Source organism: Balaenoptera musculus, chromosome 5, assembly GCF_009873245.2.
Source record: "Balaenoptera musculus isolate JJ_BM4_2016_0621 chromosome 5, mBalMus1.pri.v3, whole genome shotgun sequence".
Taxonomy (NCBI): Eukaryota; Metazoa; Chordata; class Mammalia; order Artiodactyla; family Balaenopteridae; genus Balaenoptera; species Balaenoptera musculus.
Genome location: NC_045789.1, coordinates 102,257,678 through 102,279,522, shown reverse-complemented (window position 1 = coordinate 102,279,522; position 21,845 = coordinate 102,257,678). Strand labels below are relative to the sequence as shown.

Here is a 21,845-nt window from a genome sequence, read left to right as displayed (position 1 = left end):
CTTGACAGAGGTGTGCCTTTATGGAACCAGCCCTGAGTTTCCTCACTGGGGTGAGTTGGTTGAAGGTGAATTGAGGGATTTGTCCAACTAGGAGAACTCCTGGCTTGATGCTCTCCTGTGAACCCAAATCAAGGTCTCTAGCCTCATGGCCTCCAGACCAATCACCTGGCAGGTGCTCATGACAGATGCCACTCATCATTATCTTTCCTGACTGGGTGGTTTTCCCTTGTTCTGCCTCCTGTCAAAGTTGATGGGTTCCATGTTAAAAATGGTTCCATTTGAAAGGCTTAATCCCACAATCCTTCCGGATTAAGGGTTTTCCAGGAAGAGAGAATAAGCTAGATTTTAGTGATTGCCTATCCTGTGAGTAGCCCAACATGCTTTAGGAGTGAATAGATCAGGAATTCAACAGTGGATCTTCCAGGTCTCTTTTTAGTCCTCACAAATGCCAATTATTTTTTTTTTTTTGGAGTCTTCAGTAATTTTTTTTTTTTATTTACTTATTTTTATTATATATATATTTATTTATTTTTGGCTGTGTTGGGTCTTCGTTTCTGTATGAGGGCTTTCTCTAGTTGCGGCAAGCGGGGGCCTCTCTTCATTGCGGTGCGCGGGCCTCTCACTATCGCGGCCTCTCCTGTTGCGGAGCACAGGCTCCAGACGCGCAGGCTCAGTAGCTGTGGCTCACGGGCCCAGCTGCTCCGCGGCATGTGGGATCGTCCCAGACGAGGGCTCGAACCCGTGTCCCCTGCATTGGCAGGCAGACTCTCAACCACTGCGCCACCAGGGAAGCCCACAAATGCCAATTATTTTGATGTCCTGAGTTCTCCATTAAATCTGGATCAAAACCTGCCTTCCAGTTAACATGGATCTTATATTGAAGGAAATAAATTTTCCAAATATATAATATAGAAAAGAACTGTTGTTTTACCTACTACCATTTCTTCGCATGTTTTCATTCACCCAGACAGTTGGATGAGCTGTCCAAACACAGCAGGGTCCATAGGTATTTGAACCACACGTTCAGGGCCATGGAGGGGACCCTGAACCCAAATGCCTGAAAGTCCTATACTTCCCTCTGTAGTGCACTGCGAGGGGCCCCTGAGATGTAGGATGTCTGACTGACTGAAATGAATAAATTCTGGCCCTCTGTCTTCTACATTCTAGACTTTGTAGTTTCTTGATGCCTCTGGAAAAGTTTCATCCGATCTACAGCCATGTTGATTGTCTTTATCCCATATACTTTTGCACCAGTACTATATTTCATGCTAAATCTTTCCATGTTTTATGACTTCATAGTCACACTTTATTTGACTAATCAGCTTCTATATCTTTGAGGAAATGAACTTGATATTAAGTCTTTTGATATTTGTTTAATTCTCTTCATTTGCAATAACAGGTTCAGATTTCTTAAAGACGGCATCTTTTAGGTGACTTTTTTTGTCCTGTGAATTCTTGTGGTGACTCTCCTGCCTGAACATATATATTGGCTAAGAGGCTTAAGAAATACTTGTCGGAGGTCCACCTGGGTTGAATGTCAAACTATACGGTATCTGGATGTCCTCAGAAGATGTGATGTCTTAGGAGCTGCTCCTTCAATTTTCCCCACAGGAAACAGAGACCTAAATGCCGGAAGCTTGGCCCCGGATGCCCTCTGTAGTTTTTCTGAGTGCCTCTGGCATTTCCAGTAGTAACATGAATGTCCCAGGCAGGTGGGGGACAGTGCTCATCATAGGCAACATTATGCCTTCTCCTCTGGGAAGCCAGGTCCTGTCTCTGAGACAGGGAACAGTTCAGAAACTGTCATAGTTTCATGGTGTCAAACTGCTGGGAATATCTGACTCTTTGCCCCAAACTGATCAGATATTTTATGCTTGGGAGGCACAGCTGTTGGACATGCTTTCTGAGCATTAGCTCATTTCTGGCTTATTCCTGGTGATGTTTTCTGTGGTGATTGAATCGGAGCTCGTGGGGGATGATATACCTAACAAGAGGAAAATAATGCTAAAGCTTTTCCCCAGTTTTGCTGCTGTCAATGTACAGGGTGAAGGGTTTTGTTTGTCCTGGCAGCTCTGCTGACCGACAAGTGCCTGTGAAGCCGGGACCTCACTGGGCAGCTTGTGAAGGCTGAGGAGTTCCGTATCTTATTCTAGTAGTAATGCAGGTGAGAATTCAACCACTGGACTTAGTGAGTCTACTTGGTCCTCAGGGATGAACCCATTGTGAGTATGGGATGCTCTCTGTCATGACTACCCTGAAAGATCAATTCAGCCTTGACAGTTTTGTAAAGGGGAATTGAAGTTGGTCATCATTATTGTTGGAACAGACTTCTGAGTGTGTAATTGCATTCTGTGTGTATTCCAAACTTTTCCTCCTTCCTTAGCAGAGTTCTGTGTCTGTCTTCAATGGTTGGGCTGTTGTGATGAATGGAGTCCACTTTGGCTCAAAATAAGATGCTCCAGTTTCGTTTATCATATTGACTTTGCTGGCAGCTCACCATTGCCCATCCAAGGATGGGAGCACATTCAGACTACTTTTATTCTGGCTCTTTTATCTTCATCATCACTTGTCTCTTGTTCCTTGGTCCTCCTGCTTGTGACTGGTCACCTTGATGTTGTATCACATTGAGAATAGAAAGTTAGTCTTGTATAGGTAGAAGAAAGTCTTAAAGTCATAATTAACTGGAAGGTTGTAACGACACCCATCTTATTCTCTGAAATTTATCAGAAGGAAGAGTTCCTGTGTCTCTGTCCAAAGCGGAGATGGGTATGAAAGACCATGGGTCTTTCAGGAAGATGTGGGAGCACAGAGTTCATTCCCAGTCACCTACCCCCAACATTACCACTAACCCACAGCCCCAGGAGGGTTTCTGAAATGCTCGTGTTCCTGTGACTATTAAGCACCTGACTAAAAGGAGGTCTGTAAGTTATTGTGGGGAAAACCTAGGCTTAGAGGACATCCAACAGATTGTGTGTCCCCCAAAGATGGAAAATGTTAGACAGGAATTTTCAGGGTTGTTCTTTCCAAACGGTCTCATCTCAATCAGGGAGGAGTTCATTGTGGGAAAATCGCTGCTGGCTTCTAAGAGAACTGAGCTTATCTTCATTGCATCCTCTAGTCACCAAGCATCTGGAGACTGCTCGGTAGACATGGGTCTGTTCTGAGCAGTAAGATGATGCCATTCGGTTTTGTTTAATCCCATGGACCCATAGGTAGGGTGATAATTTAAGCTCTGTGCATTTGCTGGCATGTTCCACTGGCTATTGGACACCAGATAATTAAGTAGACCACCCAGAAGGGTGTTATATTCTGCTCTAGCCTTTCTCAAGGTATAACCTCTCCTGAGACTTAAGAGCTTTCTTTTTCTCTGCCAACTTAGATTGTTGGACAGGTCATCAGAAACTCAACCACCCATACAATGGCAAGTTAGCACGACTGATAAGTCATCTTTTTCTTTGTCATTTTAATGTAGCTGCTCTTAACTCTTTTCTCCCTACCTGCTCTTTTTTGTTGAAGGTTCCTTGGTGACATCACCATTGTCTCATTAGGGTCCTCCATGAAACAGGATATGAAGATATTTACACTTTTAGATTCTGGTTGGTAGTTTGTTCTTGTAATTCTTCCTTGGCCAGAGATAGTTCATGATGACATTCCTTCTCTCACCATTTTGCAAAAATATAATGTAGATGAGGAGAGGATAAATTCTTTTTGTAGAAGAGCGTGTTTATGAAGAGACCGATTTCGTCCTCTCCATAAGAACAACAATCCTCCGCTGAAGTAGAAATGAGGGATGTGTGCCTCCACCTTAAATCTGATGACAGGTCTGCTTTGGCCCCCTTTAGTTAATATGCCCTGTGATGCCCGATCCAGGAGAAGACTGTGGAGGCATCTGGACTGATGAAGCATCCACAGAGAGGAGCCTGTATTCCCAAACTTCTCTTACAGGGGCCTATGTACACCTGGGGTCACTTGATATAAAGCTGGGTTATTCAAGTTGGTTACATAAGTAAGTTCTGCCTACTTTGGGGTTCTCGTATGTAAACAGTAGTGACATCTGACCTTCAGAATCTTGTTCCTTGATTCTACTGAGACTAGTCACCTTTATTTTGAAACACTCAGGATGGAAAGTTAATTCTCCCTTGGCTTAGGAAAGCATGATGATAGCAGCTGGTCCTGGATAATCTCACGGGTCCACAGGTGAGCTCTCAGTACTTAATTGTGCATTACCCGATATGGGTCATCAGGTAGAGGTGACCTTCTATTTTGAGAAATTACACATGTGGTTAGTTTCCATTGCAAATATTTTCAGAGAATTACACTCCAATATGATTTCAAAGTTTTCTTGTCCTCTCCCTCTCATCATAGATGGTTGAAGACTGCACGTTGACCTGAGCACTTGTACAGCAAGACATTAGAACTAGGGATACATCATATGTTTTACTGTCCACCTTGACATTGTTGTTCCCTCACACCTGGTTGCACCTTACCTGTGCTGTTGTTGGTATGACCTTGGCATTGTTACTGCCATCTCATGAGGATCTCCCCCACAAATAGGATATGGGAATTTTTATGTGTGTAGTCTAAATTGATGCCCACGAATTGCTGTATGTTCCTGAGATTATTCTTTGGAGAGACCACTTATGATTGTGGACCACCACTTCCACCACCCAAATTTGAATGAAGCTAATGTAGAGGAGGAGAGAGGAAATTATCTCTTTGCAGAGGGCAGAGTTTGGGAGGAGACCTATTTCCCTCTTCTACTTTCGTTTCTACTTCAGTGGGTGATTGTTGTGAGAAAGAGACATACTCCTTAACTGAAATCGTAGCACACTAGCCTAGAGTGACACCTTAAAAAAAAAAAAAACCAGACACGTCTGCAAGAAAGAATGAGCGGGCTGTGTTGGTTTATTCCCCAGTGGCTTTCTGTGTGGGCCACCTTTTCTCTAAGCTTCCCTGTGATGCCTGATCCAGATTCAGATCTAAAGAGAGGGTCATGGTCAGGGAGGAGTATTACTATACCTTGGTTTGTCCTGTTCTACTTCCTGTGATTCTCGAGTTTTAGTCACAATGCCTCCTTTTAACTAAAATAGCATCTCACTGCTGTGCTGTGCTAAAAAAAAAAAAAAAAAAAAAGGAGTCTAGAGGATGTGTCATATGGGAATCCAACTTCTGCTAGAAATGCCCACCAATTCCAAAAGAATGCCATGCTCCTGGGTTTTTCAGCATCAATTTCACTCTGATGTAAGAAACAAATGTAATGAATTTCTCAATAAAACTATTGTGGGAGAAATCTACAATAGCTAAGTCAGATTGAATTTTAGGTAATACATCAGTGTTCTATTCCTGAATGGGAAAAAATGATATTTGGAAAGAAAGCAGATTAATCCCCAGTTATTGGAATACTAAGGTACTTGACTCTGGCAGATTACAGAGGTAGAAATAGGATTGAGGCTAATGGGATTAGAGGTCTATAAGGACTATCTTCTCAGGAGAGGGAAAAAGACACCATCACAAGAAAATGGATGTCAAACCTCAGCTATGGAATCAGAATAGCCTTGCAGCAGTAGGGCTGATCTGTACCCTTCCTCTCAAAAGGTTGGGTTTCCATTCCTGTGCAAATGCCTTAACATGTCAATTACTGCATTTCTAATAGTTCACACTTTACTATGTTCTTGTCGTTTAGAGGAGAATATGATCTAAAAATTACCTTTTAAGTTTTGGAAATGGTTCCTCTTCCTTGAGCTTCTAAGAACTATCTACTTCTCTCAAACATGATCCACTTATGTTTTTTAGAGACAAGAACCTAAATTCCATTAAGTTCTCAATGTCCGTTACACAGGAAGTATTTATTATAGGCCTGAGTCATCTAGATCTTCTCCCCCAGAAACCCACACTCATGGTTCTTAGGTCACAGGTGTTCAGCCGTCTGTGCCATGGGCTCCCTTTTGGCGGGTGGTGGTGAAGGGCTGGGCTTCAGGGCCCAGGATGCCCATGCTGTGTGTAGGGCTGGCCCACGGGTAGATCCCACCTCTGACAAAGCATCTTCCCTTCTACCCTGATGGTCTTAGGTTGAGCTGCTGCTGATTGCCTGGAGGTATTATCATATGTGTGTCCTCTTAATGGAATGAGCCTTGATTTTTCCTTGTTGGTATGAAGGCATAAATGAGAAATGAGAGTGTAAAGCAGGAATATTCTCTACAGATGTTCTTCTTGTGATACTTAGTTCTGTAGGCTCCTGGCCTCCAGGAAGAACTCAGGGTAGATACTACTCACTACTTCTCATCTTTCCTGACTGGGCAGTGTCCCACTGAGCTGATTTTTTTCTAGAAGTAAATGGGCTGCATCATGAAGTTACTCTACCCAAAAGCCTTATCCTGGGCTTCTCTTTGAGTAATGGCTTTCCTTAGGTGAGAGACTGAGATGTTTCAGATTTCCTGATCCTCTCAGGGTGAGCCATGTCTCAGGAGTGATTAGGTCAGGAACTCAAAACTGCATATTTTATTTTTTAGTTCTTAAAATAGTCTAGCCATTGATCCTGAAGTATACCTTTCCTTCTATATTTGATAAATTGGCCTGATTTCTCCTTTATATTGTCTGAATATATAAAATACTAACATTCTCAATTAGCTTGGAGATGCTTATCCACATACATATTTCCTACAGCATAATTATACATGGGTCTTCTCACTTGCACCTTGTTCCTCCTTATGAAGTCTTCTGTCATAACCTCAGAACGTACAAATGAGCTGCCAAGAATAGCAAGGTCCATAGGTGCTTGTCACCTGCCTAGTGCCCTGGGGGGGACACTGGGCAGAAATGCCAGAGGGTCCTGAACCACCCTCTGAGGGCCTCTTTGGAGAACAGGGAGATGAGTGAAAATGGAAACATTCTGTCTCTAGAGAGAATTACCTCTGTTTCTTCAGTCATTCAGGGCAGTGACAACCTAAAGTGTTACAGAAGGGCTGCTCTCCACACAGTCTGTTCAAGGCTTCCCTCTCTTGATGCTCGGTTACCTGCAGAACTTCAGATCTGTCTCAGGAAACCTTGGTGGAGAAAGGCATTTCAAAAGTCCATTTTCCTTGTTACTGCTTTGAGTAAAGAATCATTTACCATTGCCAGCACCTCAGTGGATATGTTTTTTACATGCTCAATTGTTCTTTAGAGGGTAAAAATCTCAGGGGGTTATTTTTTTAGGATATAGCCTTAGAGTCTTTTTGGCACGGTCCTAGCCATCTTTCTATACCATTGTCTGAAGATTGAAAGTATGTTTCATGTGGCCTTTTCCCTTATTTTGGCATTAACTTTTCTCTTATTCTTATTCTGGGTATTCTAAAATTTCACAGCAACACAAATTTGAAGTATTTTTTTCCCTTGGTGTTGAATACTCATGCCCTTTATTTTTCAGAGTATTCTTGAAATATTTCTTTTAATTTTCTCTGCTTCTTTCTTAACATCTGAATTTTCTTTGTCTAATTGTTGACCTCCATTATGAAGATTTTATTCCTTTAATGGTCTCACCTCTCTCGTCCAATGTCCTCCTTGCTGACCAGGCAATATGTGTGATCCCTTATAGCAATGGTGGAGCAAAAGTAGAGGAATGTGTCTTGAACATTCCTGCTGGTGGGTTTTCTAAGAGATGTACATTTGACTAAGACATCCCAGCAAAGATCTACTCTCCCATAAACTACATTCTAAGGGAGAAGACGGCTCCAGACGTAGAAGATTGTCCTTCATAGCAGATCAGGGACCTGTCATTGAATGTATCTGTCTGTCCCTACAGAACACTCATTCTCATAGGACCCAGGATGGATCGTCGTCAGCCACTGGCCACAAGGTGGAGTGGATAGTGGCTCTGAGTTAGCCTGAGAATAGCCACATCAGGAGAGAAGGCTCTAGGTGTGCCGAGAAAGGTAGGGAGGTTTGCCTTGCTTGTTTCCTGTAAATCTTAAATTTTAGGCGTAATGTCTCCTTTAAAGTAAAATATCTCACTGCTGTGTTGTGTTAAACAAAAATTCTATAGGATGTCACAGTACCCCAGCCTCTGCAGACATCTCCACCTATTCCAGAAGAACGACAATATTCCTAGGTTTTCCACTAAGCAGGAAAAGTACAGACTAGTCCTAGTACATCAAGTCTATTCCAATTCCATTGCGTATATCTGACATTCATCTTCTTGTGATGGTGTCTTTTTCCTCTCCTGAAAAGAGACTCCTTATAGATTCCTCTTCTCATTCAGAATTGTCCCTATCTTGCCTCTCAGTTGCCTGCCAGTATCAAATACCTTAGAATTCTGATTACTGGTGATTCATTTGCTTTCATTCTACTTCAATGGGTAATTTTGTTTTCCTTCCAAATATATTTCTTTTCCCTCCAAGAATGTAACACTGTCATCTAAAATTCAATCTGACTTGAACGTAATGTTTTCCAAAAATTGATACTGTAGATTTCTTCCATAGATTTCCTTTCTACATTGCAGTGGATTGATTGCTGAAGTTTAAGGTTTCCATTCATGTGTGAATATTTTAATGTCAGTTACTACTTTTCTAATAGTATAAAATTCATTACATTCTTTTTTTTTTAGGAAACAAAAGAATTTTTATTTATTTTTTTAAGTTTTTTATGAAGTATAGTTGATTTACAATGTTGTGTTAATTTCTGCTGTACAGCAAAGTGATTCCGTTATACATATGTATATGCATTCTTTTTTTAAAACATCTTTATTGGAGTATAATTGCTTTACAATGGTGTGTTAGTTTCTGCTTTATAACAAAGTGAATCAGCTATACGTATACATATATCCCCATATCTCCTCCCTCTTGTGTCTCCCTCCCACCCTCCCTATCCCACCTCTCTAGGTGGTAACAAAGCACGGAGCTGATCTCCCTGTGCTATGCGGCTCCTTCCCACTAGCTATCTGTTTTACATTTGGTAGTGTATATATGTCCATGCCACTCTCTCACTTCGTCCCAGCTTACCCTTCCCCCTCCCTGTGTCCTCAAGTGCATTATCTACGTCTGCGTCTTTATTCCTGTCCTGCCCCTAGGTTCTTCAGAACCATTTTTTTTTTTTTTTAGATTCCATAGATATGTGTTAGCATACGGTATTTGTTTTCTCTTTCTGACTTACTTCACTCTGTATGACAGACTCTAGGTCCATCCACCTCACTACAAATATCTCAATTTCATTTCTTTTTATGGCTGAGTAGTATTCCATTGAATATATGTGCCACATCTTCTTTATCCATTCATCTGTTGATGGACACTTAGGTTGCTTCCATGTCCTGGCTATTGTAAATAGAGCTGCAATGAACATTGCGGTACATGACTCTTTTTGAATTATGGTTTTCTCAGGGTATATGCCCAGTAGCAGGATTGCTGGGTTGTATGGTAGTTCTGTTTTTAGCTTTTTAAGGAACCTCCATACTGTTCTCCATAGTGGCTGTATCAATTTACATTCCCAACAACAGTGCAAGAGGGTTCCGTTTTCTCCACACCCTCTCCAGCATTTTTGTTTGTAGATTTTTTGATGATGGCCATTCTGACTGGTGTGAGATGATATCTCATTGTAGTTTTGATTTGCATTTCTCTAATGATTAATGATGTTGAGCATTCTTTCATGTATTTGTTGGCAATCTCTATATCTTCTTTGGAGAAATGTCTATTTAGGTCTTCTGCCCATTTTTGGATTGGGTTGTTTGTTTGTTTTTTTTGATATTGAGCTGCATGAGCTGCTTATAAATTTTAGAGACTAATCCTTTGTCAGTTGTTTCATTTGCAAATATTTTCTCCCATTCTGAGGGTTGTCTTTTCATATATCAGTGACTACATTTCTAATGGTGTACACTTAGCTCTATGGACACCCTCTTCTCCTTCCAGGAAGACATTTCATTATATTCCTATTCACTTAGGAGTATTAGTTTATGATCAATGATATCCTTTTTGTAAGTGAATCTTGTCCACACTCCTTGAGCTTCTAAGAAATGTCAGTCACTTGAATATGAGCAAATATTGCTTGTCTGTGGAGGAAAGTGTTTATTCCACACTGTGACATTGCACCTCCTCCTGCAGCCCCAAGCATTCTAGTGAAGCCTGTACTAGGAGGTGCAGCTTTCCATTTAACTTCCTAGGATTGAATCAGAAGGATGTGTGAGATGGGTTTGAAACCCTTCTGCTGCTGCACTGCCTGCAATGTCTCACCTGAGGGCAGACTTGGACCAGTGACTGTGCTGACTGACCAAAATGAAGCCTCCTATAACTATTTTGCTTTGACTGCTCACCCAGGTTTTATTTTGGGGTGTGGTTGTCATCTGGCCAGCCCTGCTGGACACAGTCTAGGCCATCCTTTAACACTTGTCTGCCTGAACCTCTTGTTCTTGATGTGTCAGACAGGCTCCTTTCCATCCAAGAGCATTTGTGAAGGTCCAGGTGAGGTTTTTCACTTTTTTGATGCCCTGGAAGAGAGTTTAGCTCCAATATATTTCTAGACATGGCCACTGGCTGTTGATTACAGGGTAGTATTTATCATGGGCCTGGACCACACAGGTCTGTCCCCAAGGTTCATAACACCTGAGCTCTAAGAGTTGGCTTTTCAGTAATTGAAAGTTGATGCCCTGGCAGTGTGCTGTCTTCCTTGATATAGGACTAGTATCCTAATGTAGTAGTACGTTCATGTGACAACCTTCCTTGGTCTGTGTGTTTCATTTCTGCATTGGTTTTGTTACTGTGACTGAAAACATTTAGAGGAACGAGATCACCTAGAATGTCTACCAGGCTGCCATCCTGTTGAAGGATGGTCCAGCTGGGTTGAGTGTAAAACTAGGAAAATTTTTGTTTGGTGGTATTCTTTGATATTCAAACAGTTCTCCTGGCCTCCAGACAACCATCTCATGCCAATTCTCACCTTTTGTGATTGGACAGTTCCTCCTGTGCTGCCTTCTCTGGAAGAAGTATAGCTGTGTTTTGATAATTCTACCCCAAAACTTTACCCTATAGTTTTCTTTGAGTAATGCCTTATCTTAGATGAGAAAGTGAGATGTTTTAGGGTTTCCTGATCCTCCCCAGAGTCAGCTGTGTTTCAGGAGTGACTCAATCAGTAAACCTAACACTGGATATTCCTACTTTTCTTTAGTCCTCACTATAGCCATTAATCTCATCATATATTTTGGTTCTACATCGTTTGATAAATCAGCCCTGATTTCTCAGTCATATATAGATCAGCATCTGCAATTCAATTGAGAAAGATGATAAGCATTCAGACAATGTATTTCCTACAGCATAACATACAGTTGGAACTTTTCACTAACATCTGGCTACACTTATGTAGTCTGTCATAACCTCAGAAAGTGTAAGTGAGCTGCCCAAGAGTAGCAAGGGCCATAGGTGCTTGAATCACTTGCCTGGTGCCCTGGAGGGGGACCCAGGACACAAATTTCTAAGGAATTGAACCACCCTCTAATTTCCATTATGAGGGCCTCTTTGGAGAAAGGGGAGGTTAGTGAAAATGAAGACATTCTGTCTCAAGACAGAATTACCTCTGCATTTCTTCATTTAGGGCAATGACAACCCAAGCAGTGATGAAGGTGCTGCTTCCAAAAATTTCAGCTTCAAAGATTCCCTCTCCTCTTGATACTACAACACTTGTAGGATTTCAGATCTGACTCAACAATCCTTGATGGGAGAAGGCATTTCAAAAGTCCATTTTCCAGCTTCCTTGTGTGAACTATAATTCACCATTGCTGACATCTCCATGGACATATTCTTTAAATGCTCAACCTTATTCTTTAGAGGGTCAAAATCTCAAGTGGTTACAATTTTAGGAGGATATGGCCTTAGAGTCTTCCTTGTATGGTTCTAGCATTCTTTATCTCTATACCATCTGAGTGAAGATTGAAAGCATGTGGCCTTTTAAAAAAATCATTTTAGGAAAATCATTTTAGGATTAACTATTTTATTGATATTTTACAGCAATACAAATTTGAAGTATTTTTTTCCTTGGTGTTGAATATTCATGTTCCTCACTTTTAACCCCTGGTTCCCAGGACACAGGTGTGTCCTCTTAATGGAACCAGCCCTGACTTTCCCTGTTGGTGGGGGGGTGAGTTGGTTCAGGTGAATTGATGGACTTGACCAATTAGGAAAACTCCTTGCCTGATGCTTTCCTCTGATGCAGGGACAATGTCTGTGGCTTGCTGGCCTTCAGACACATCATTTGGCAGGTACCTTCCTTCATCAGGGACCATAGAACCCTCCTCACTGTTGAGATTGGGTGTGTTTCCCTTTTACCTCCTTCCCTAAAAATGGACGGGTTCCATCTGTAAACCCAGTCCCGTGGCTCTTCTGCATTAATGACTTTAGAAGAAAAGAGCGATTCTCGGGTTTCCGTAATAGTGTGTGTGATCCTCCATGCTCCAAGATGGACTCCATCATGAATTCAACCCTGGATATTCAAAGTCTCCTTTTTAGTTTTTAGAAATGCTAATATTTAAGCATGGTTTCGTTCCACACTTTGTCCTGATTTCTCATTAGAATCTAGATCTACGTATGCATTCCCATTAATAAGGATGACATTTTATAACGATAGAAATATATTTTCTAAATCTATGATATAGAGAACTGCCCATCACCTCCTGCTGCTCCTAAGGAAGTTTGCTATGACTTGGTCAGATGAGCTGTCTGAGCACAACAGGTGCTCAGGAGCTCTAGGTGCATTAAACCACAGTTTATGGCCATGGATGGGGTCCTGAACACAAACACATGAATGTCCTGTCCCATTGCACTCTGGCAGCCCCTGGAGAGAGGGTGTTTGAGCGAGTGATATGAAAACACTTTGTCCCTTTGTCCCTTTGTCTTCCACACTTGAGCTGTTTTTCCTGATGCCTTTTCCAAGTTCCTTCATTTGATCATCAACCACATACATTCTACTATTGATCCCATATCTTTACACAATGCTATATTTATGCTGAATATTTCCATCTGTATTTTGTCTATATACTCTTTGGCTAATATCCATCCCTGTGTCTTTGAGGATATTGACTCTATACATCAATTTTTTGATCTATTAATCTTTTACTAGAATATAGGTTCAGTATTCTTTAGAATACAGTGTCCTTTAGGTACTTTCTTGGATCTTTGAGTTCTTGTGATGACTCTTCTTCCTGAGCACTTGTTTTCTGACTTACGTATGTCCACCTGGGTTGACTGCTATTTTGTACTGTACCTGGTTGTCCTCTGAAGCTGGGATGTCTCGGGTGCTACTCCTTGAAATTTCCCCAGAGGAAGCAAAAACCTAAATGCTAGCAGGTTGGAGTTAGATGCCCTCTAACTTTTTTTTTCTGAAAGGCTTTGGCACCAACAGTAATAAGAATGTCCCAGGGAGATGGGAGACAGTGCTCATCGAGGACAACACTGTACCTTCTGTTGTGTGCAACTAAGCCTCGTCCGGGAGACATGGGCAGGATGCTGAAACCATCACAGTCCCACAGTGTCACACTGCTGGGAATAACTAACCTTTGTCCCCAAACCATAAGCCAGTGACATTTTTTTGGGTGGGAGAAGCAGCTGTTGGTCATAACTTCTGGGCATTTGCCCCTTTCTGGTTTATCTTGGTGACGCTTTTCTGAGTTCCTAAGGAATGACTATGATAAAAGGAAAATGAACAATGCTGAGACACTTTTTCATAAAGAACATGCTGTCTGTCAATAGGTAGCATGAAGGGTTTGCCTCTCCTGGTAGCTCTGTTCACCAACAAACCTGTATGATGCAAGAAAGTCACTGGCCCCCCTGAAATACAAAGAATCCTGCATCTTAGTTCCTCTGGCGCTAAAGCTGCTGAGAAATAAACCAGTGAACTGAGAGTCTACTTGATCCTTAGGGATGAGACCACTGTGAGTCTAAAGTGCTGTGTCACGACTCCCCTTACAGAAGGGGCCAGATCAGTTCAGCCTAGAAGTTTAGCTGGATGGGAGTTCTAGTTAATGATTCCACGGGAACAGATTTGAGTTTGTAATATACTCTTGGTGTGTATTCTGAAATTTTTCTCATGTCTTAGATGACAGACTTATAAGCCTGTTTGAGAATTCTTCAATGCTGGGCCTTGTGACATAGTCTGGGCATGTGATAGCTCTGTTCAGTGAACATCAGACTGGCTCCTAGTAAGATACTTCAGTTCTGTTGTACTGGCCTTTGCTGTCAGCTTATCATTACTTGATATGGATGGGGCATGCTGAGACTTTCACTGTAGCATCATGTGTTCTACTTTATCTTTGTCATCATTTGTCTACTGTTCCTGGATCCTACTGCTGGTGACTGGTCACCTTGATGTTGTGTCACATATGGGATGGAAAGTTAGTCCTCTCTTGTATAAGGTGAAGATAGCCTTAGAGTCAAAAGGGACTGGAATTTTTAACACCCACACTTGCACTCTGAAACATGTGTCAGTGGAAGATAAGAGCTCCTGAGTCTCTGTCCAAAGCTGAGGTGAACGGCTGAAAGTCTTTCATCCGGAAGATGAGGGAGCAGAAATCTCATTCCCAGTCCCTATATTTCATCACTAGCTCACATCCCTAGGAGGGTCTCTGGAAACACTCATACCCAGCTGACTGACTTTTCAGCAAAATCTTCTTTTGCTGAAGAAAGATAGTCTGTCAATTATAGTGGCAAAAATCCAGGTTTAGAAAGCACTCACAGATATGTGACATTACCGTGGTATAATCAGACTGAGTATCTAGAGATTGACGAGCTCAGTATATATGGGTATGTTTGGAGCAGTGAGATGATAGCTGCTTTCCTAGATAATCCCATGGGACCAAAGTTGGGGCCTCAATATTACACTGCACACTTTCTGGCACCTGCCATTGGATGTTGATTATCAAGCCCTTTGATGAATCACCCCAGATGTGACTATTTCCCAGCACACCACAAAGCATTAATCTGTCATGTGACTTAGTTTCTTTTTCCTAAGTCCTCATAGATTATTGAAGGGAGGTCCTCACCGGGATCTCAACCACCAAAGTTAGCACCAGTGATAACATACTTTTTTTTTTTTTTTTTTTTTTGGCCTTATGGCATGCGGGATCTTAGTTCCCTGACCAGGGATTGAACCCATGCCCCCTGCAGTGTAAGCACAGAGCCTTAGCCACTGGACACCAGGGAAGTCCCCATACATTTTTTTCTTGTCCTTTTGATGTAGCTGCTTTACTTTTTCTGTTATTTTTATTTGAGGTATCTTTGTGACTTCTCTCCTTTCTCATTATGATCCTGCACTAATAGAATATGAAAAATTTAGGTCTGATAATGTCCATGAGGAAGTGTTTGGTGTTAAGGTCTTATAGTGCCATGAGAATGTTTCTTCTTAGAATTCTTCCTTGATCAGAGATATAAACACCACAGTCCTTCCCCTGAACTTGCACGAATATGATGTAGGTGAGCTGAGAATGAATTGTCTCTTTATAAAAGGCTGTTTCTCTGAGGTAACCATATTCCTCTTTTATAAAGGACACATCTTCCTCTGATGTGGAAATGAGGGTACGTTCCTTCCCTAAATCTGACAGATACCTGGAGTCTTTTATCAGTCGAATTTCTGCTTTGGCCACCTTTATTAATCTGTCCTATGTTGCCTGATCTAGGAGAAGACTGGAGAGAACTGTCCTGAGGAGGGGATCTTAGAAGAGTCCATATCCCCATAACTCATCTTGCAGTATCATGTTTGTTCCTCTGGGGTCAACCAAAGTGACCATGCTTTCCCTGCTGTACCTCCTTAGCTGGGATCAGGTAATTAATCCATACTACATGACCAGGACTTATGCCTGACCTTCAACATCCTGCCTTTTAAAAGGTGGTGGTCCTGCCTCCCTCTTGAATGTCTTCAATACTGAGGCCTGAGTGACCACCACTAGAATTAGCAGAGAGAAATGAGAGGGGTGTGCCTGGAGTGTTCTTGCTGCTGTATTTTCTAAGAGGTATCTGTGTGCTGGGACGTCCCCAAAAAGACTAATTTTGCATTTGTGGTCCTAAGCTGCATTTGAAGGGGGAAGAGTTTCCTGGAAGTCAGTGACTGAAACCTCCAGATCAAGGGCCAGACAGTGGGTATGTCTGTTGGCCCCTCCAGTGCCTGCAATTCCCATTTGCTCCAAGTTCTACAGGCTTCAACACCAGTCACACAGATGGAGTGGAAAGTGGCTCAGAGTTAGAGTGATAATGTCAGGTCTGGCTGAGAGATGCTTCCAGGTAGTTTCAGACAGGTAGGGGAGGTTAAAGTTAGTCTTGCTCTTTCCTGTGATTCCAAGTTCATGTGATGTCTTCTTTCATCACTTGCCTTGAACTTTATTTCTATCATTTTTCTTCCTCCTGACTCTGTACCCCCATCACTCATGTCGATGAAAGAATAGGTAACAGTTCTCATTTTTGAAATAGAAAGGGAGAACTGAATGTCTTAGTTTGGATCTCTTAATTCTGAATAGACATAGACTTGGGCCAGATACTTTATTTGAACGTTTTCCCAGGTAGCCCACAGGTTGGAGAAGTGAATGTGAGACTGGATGGGGAGATCAGCCACTAATGGGCATGGCATTGAGCTGTTACCTCTTCCTGTGTCACATTTGCAATGGGGACCCTCTGCAGAACCATGTAAAATGCATCACAGGATGTCCTCCCTGGAAGGACAGAAGTCCAAGGATTCACCCACCAACTCCATCCACCCCATTGGTTGAGGTAATTCCATCCCTGCACATTTGTCAAGGACTTTGTGCTTTGAGATGAGTTCTCTCAGAAAACTTTGGGGAAAGCTTTAGGACAGAACCTGACACATATCACAACAGGGTCGCCTGGTAGACTCTGGGCACACGTGTGGTGCTGTCCTCCACAGATGTGCTGAAAACAAGGTCACAGAGCACCCTGTCCTGACGCACACCCACCGTTCCTGAAGAATGCTGGTAGAAGACAGGAGTTCTGTTCGTCCATGCAAAGCTGTCCGTGGTGTGGGGCAGTGTCTAGAGCAGGAAGGTAAGGGAGCAGGGGGCTCATTTCCTATCCCTCAAGTCATCATGAACCCACATCCCTAGCAGTGGTCTCCTGAAATGCTTATGCTGGGTGACTGAGGCTCTCACCTGCAACAAGACTGTCAATTAGTATGGGAAACACCCAGAAAAATAGAAAAAATGACTACATCATTTAAAGGTGAAAAAATCTTTAAAAGAGTTCTGAGGCATCTCTCAAACACACAGTCCTCATCTCTCAATCAGCACAATCAGGAATTCAGCATGGGAGAGCCTCTTCCTGTTAACTGTTGGGATGACAGCACTGTCTTTGTTTCTCCAGACACTGAGCATCTGGGGACCCCGTGGCCAGGAGGAGTGGGTCTGTGGGAGCAGTAAGATGACACCATTTGTGCTGGAGGAACCCCTGGGCCCACCCAGGATCTTAGCCGTTTACCCTTCTTGGGATGTGCCGTCAAGTGGAGGCACATTCTCTACCGTAGAATGACAAGGGTGTCCTTGTGTCCTCTGTACCAGCATCTCAAACAGCATCTTTCAGGGAGTAAGAATTTCCTCTTCCATTCATTCTGTAGTTCAGGAAGTCTCATCTCCACCTCAATTCCTCATACAAGGAGCAGTTTGCACTAGTGCTCAACCACATTATCCTTTGTTTTGATTTGGTGCCCTCCTCACCTGTTCTTTATTTTTACATCCTTCCTGCTCTTTATTAAGGAAGGGGCTTTGATGTCCCTCCTGTCCTTGATAGGAAGCTTCGCTGAATAGGATCTGGAAATTTTAAGCCTTGAGATTTTCACTGTTTGCTGAAAGTTGTTCAGAATTTTCCCTTGGTCATATATCTTTTGACATTCCACCCCCATCTCACCAACTAACTTTCATGAAAATATATTAACTTAGGAAGAAGAAACTGGCTTTGGGGGAGGGGCAGCATCGGTGAAGAGACCTGCTTTCCTCCTCTCTCAAGCACTCTTCTCCTCCACTGAAGAGGAAGTGGGGCTTACTCTCTTTCCCCTCAATTATAGGAGACTACTTTTGAGTGAAACCTTTAAAAATGGGGTGTGTCTGGAAGGTGGGATGGGCAGAGTGTGCTTTGTTATCAGTTGGAGTTCTATGTTGGAAGCCTCTTTTTCTAATCTGTTCTGTGCTGCCTGATCCAGAAGACTTTACAAGTAGCTGTCCTGGAGAGGGGCCACTGACAAAGAGCTTATATTCTTGTAGCTTACCTTATACACGCACATGTGTTCCTTCACAGTCCAATAAGATGATTTACCTGGTTTATTTCAATTAGCTAGAGTCACATAACTACATACTGACCGTTGGGTGAGAGGGGAAGTGATGTCTGACCTTTGGGATCATGCCCTTTAAAAGGGCTTCCTCTGCTCCATTAGTCTTGCTACTGACTGAGGCCAAGAGTGAATCCTCTAGCAATAACAAAGCAAAGGCAGCGGAGTGTCCCCTGAGTGTTCTTCCTGGTGCATTTTTCTAAGTGATGTGCACTGGGTTAGAAAGTCCCAGCAAAGAGCTGCTTCCTATCATGGCCCTAACCTACATTTGATGGAAGGTGTTTCTGAGGTGGAGTAGGGTGCTTATAATATGCAGATCAGGAAAACATACAGTGTCCATGTTCGTCCCTCCAAATACCCACTGACTTTGTTTCCTGAGATACATGGTTTTCCGACACCAGCAGCAAGATAATATTGTAGGTGACTCAGCATTAATTGCAAAATAGCCACCTCTGGGAGAAAGGATTTTGTCTGCCCACACAGGAAATGGAGTTGGCATTGCCTTGTTTTCTTTTTTTTTTAAATTAATTTAATTAATTAATTTATTTTTGGCTGCGTTGTGTCTTTGTTGCTGCGGGCGGGCTTTCTCTAGTTGCGGCAAGCAGGGGCTACTCTTCGTTGCAGTGTGCGGGCTTCTCATTGCAGTGTCTTCTCTTGTTGCGGAGCATGGGCTCTAGGCGCACGGGCTTCAGTAGTTGTGGTTCATGGGCTCAGTAGTTGTGCCTCATGGGTTCTAGAGCGCAGGCTCAGTAGTTGTGGCACATGGGCTTAGTTGCTCCACAGCATGTGGGATCTTCCCAGACCAGGGCTCAAACCCGTGTCCCCTGTATTGGCAGGCGGATTCTTAACCACTGCGCCACCAGGGAAGCCCTTGCCTTGTTTTCTTGCTGACACTAAGTAAATGGTATCTGAACAACTTATGCTGGTTTGAAAGAATGTAACTTGTCCTATGACATTCCACCTTCTCTGGTGGCTCCCATTATGTCTAATGAGGCTTTACGATCTTCCCATTTGAAGCTCCTATGGTTCAGTCAGAAGGGAGACCATGATTTGGGGCCTGGCCTGACTAGACCCTGTGCTTACATGCTATGGGGAGTTCTTGTGGCTGTTATTGCTTTGACTTCTATACTGAGGTCAGTCTGAGGACGAGGGGTGAGGGAAACTTTTTTTTCTTATGGCAAAAGGGTAATCCTTGAGCTCTGGTCTGCTTCGTCTCAAGTCTACCCATTTAAGATGTTTGGAAGTGTCATTCTGTTGAGCACAGTTCTTTGTCAGGATGCACATAGCTATATCAGAAGCTAAACTGAAGATTGGTACCACCTATCAGGGGGGACACTGGGAGAGAGAGACTACCTAGGATGCTGGGATCATCTTCCCTGGGGAAGGTGTAAGTTGACTTGTGCAACCCTATGTCTCAGGAAATGGAGATCATCAAGGTACAGAGAGCCCCAGACATGTCCACTGGCTATCCCATGACGAATTCCAAACAGAGGCACCGTTCCCTTTAGGTACCAGTATACTCAGGTATATTGGGGTCCTAAGGCATCGGGAATTCAAGAACACATAGGGCAAATGTTGGTGGCCTTTTGGGCAAGGGAATCTTTCCTCCCCCACTGAAATAGTCTGCTTCTGATGACAGCCATTGCTGAATTTTGTGCTGTTGCTTTCTCCATTTGATGCAACAGTGCTTGAACACTTGCTCATCAAGGTTAAATTGAAGCAGTTTCTTCAGGTAAAGTATTTGGGTGTGTGGGCTTGTTGAACATAGCTTTCAACACCCTTCAGCTGTAAAGACTGTATAGCCCAGATGGGCACACTTTGGCTTTGCCGACGTGATTCCTTTGGGAGTGCAATAGTTAATTCAGCTGGGCCACTTCTAAGTTTCTGTCTGCCTCAATTTTCTGTCCTGTGGACTGAGTCACAAAATTCTTACATCACATATCCTGTGCCTTTTTTTTTTCCCTTGGGTAGCAGAAAATGTGATTTTCACCACTGTCACTGGCTAAGTAAAGATCTTCTTAGCAGGGAAAATGACCATAATTAGATTATCTTGTATGGCATGGTTGATGGAATTTTGCGAATGTAACTGGGGTCTAAAATCAGTAGTATTGTATTTGCTGTCAAAAGGGAGATTATACTTAGTGGGCCTGACCTAATTAAGTTCTTTAAAGAGATCCTAAGTTCCAGTATGAGCAGACTCTCCCCCTTGTGGCTTTGATCAATGTGACAGTCACAGGGAAATGATTCTGACAATAACTGAGGGATCTGGAAGTGGACTCTTGCCTAATCAAGCTTCCATATGGGAATGCAGTCCAGCTATGACCTTTGTTTGCCTCTTGTGAGACCCTGAGGAAATCCCAGTTAAGCTGTGCCCAGATGTCTGAACTCCAGAAACAGTGATATAATGAATGAGTGTTGGTTTTAGCCACTAAGTAGGTGGTACTTTGCTATAGAGCAACAGAACCTAACACCCTTCCCTAAAACCTTGCTCTGTCTAACCTACCCCAGGAGCCCAGAGCTGTTGATGTGCGGAGTGAGCTGGGTGGAGCTGCCCTCATGTCTTTGTGATTATAACTGCACAAGGAGAACTTCACTGGGACTCAACTCCTCATATAATGACAAGTAAGTGCTAGTGATTTTTCCTTCTCATGTTGATATAGCTGCTTCTCCTCATCTGTCTTCACTCTTTAATGTTGAATGTACTTTGGCGACATCAACATTGTTTCATTAGGGTCCTCCATGAATTATATGGAGAATTTTTTTGCTTTTAGTTCCTGGTTGGCTTGTTGGTTGGTCTTAGAATTCCTTTGTCAAAGAACTTATGATGACCACTCCTCCGCCTATCTTTTTTTTTTTTTTTACATCTTTATTGGAGTATAATTGCTTTACAATGGTGTGTTAGTTTCTGCTTTATAACAAAGTGAATCAGCTATACGTATACATATGTCCCCATATCTCCTCCCTCTTGCACCTCCCTCCCTCCCACCCTCCCTATCCCACCCTTCTAGGTGGTCACAAAGCACCAAGCTGATCTCCCTGTGCTATGTGGCTGCTTCCCACTAGCTATCTATTTTACGTTTGGTAGTGTATATATGTCCATGCCACTCGCTCACTTCATCCCACCTCCTATCTTGCATGAATATAAGGTAGATGAAGAGAAAGGTAAATATCTCTCTGGTCTCCTTAAAAATACCATCTTCTGCAATTCCTGCTCTAGATGAGTGTAATAACCACACAGTGAAAAATGGGGCTATATCCTTCCCCGTACATCTGATGGCCACTATGTGGGTTTTTTGTTCCCTGGGTGGACTTCTGCACAGGCGTCCTTTTTAACTAACCTGCCCCGTACTGCCTAATCCAGATGAAGGATATGTAGGTAGTTGATGTGAGGAGGGGGTTGCAGAGAGGATCCTGTGTTCCCATGACTTGTCTTGAAGGGGCCCATGAGTTCCCAGAGTCAACCTGAAAAAATCTAATTTTCCTGCTGTCTCTCAGGCAGCTGAGTCCATAACTACATTCTGTTTACGCTGATGTGATATAATGACTTCTGGCCTTTAAGACCTTGGTCCTTATTT

General features: G+C 42.7%; 1 long non-coding RNA gene across 1 annotated transcript in view; it reads left to right on the top strand.

Moving 5' to 3' along the window:
* The window catches only part of LOC118895207, an 80,279-nt gene extending 59,403 nt beyond the window's left edge, over window positions 1-20,876 (top strand). The window contains exon 3 of the long non-coding RNA XR_005019904.1: window positions 20,779-20,876. This is a non-coding gene — a long non-coding RNA (uncharacterized LOC118895207). The remainder of the gene's footprint in view (window positions 1-20,778) is intronic.
* Window positions 20,877-21,845: the final 969 nt, after the last annotated feature.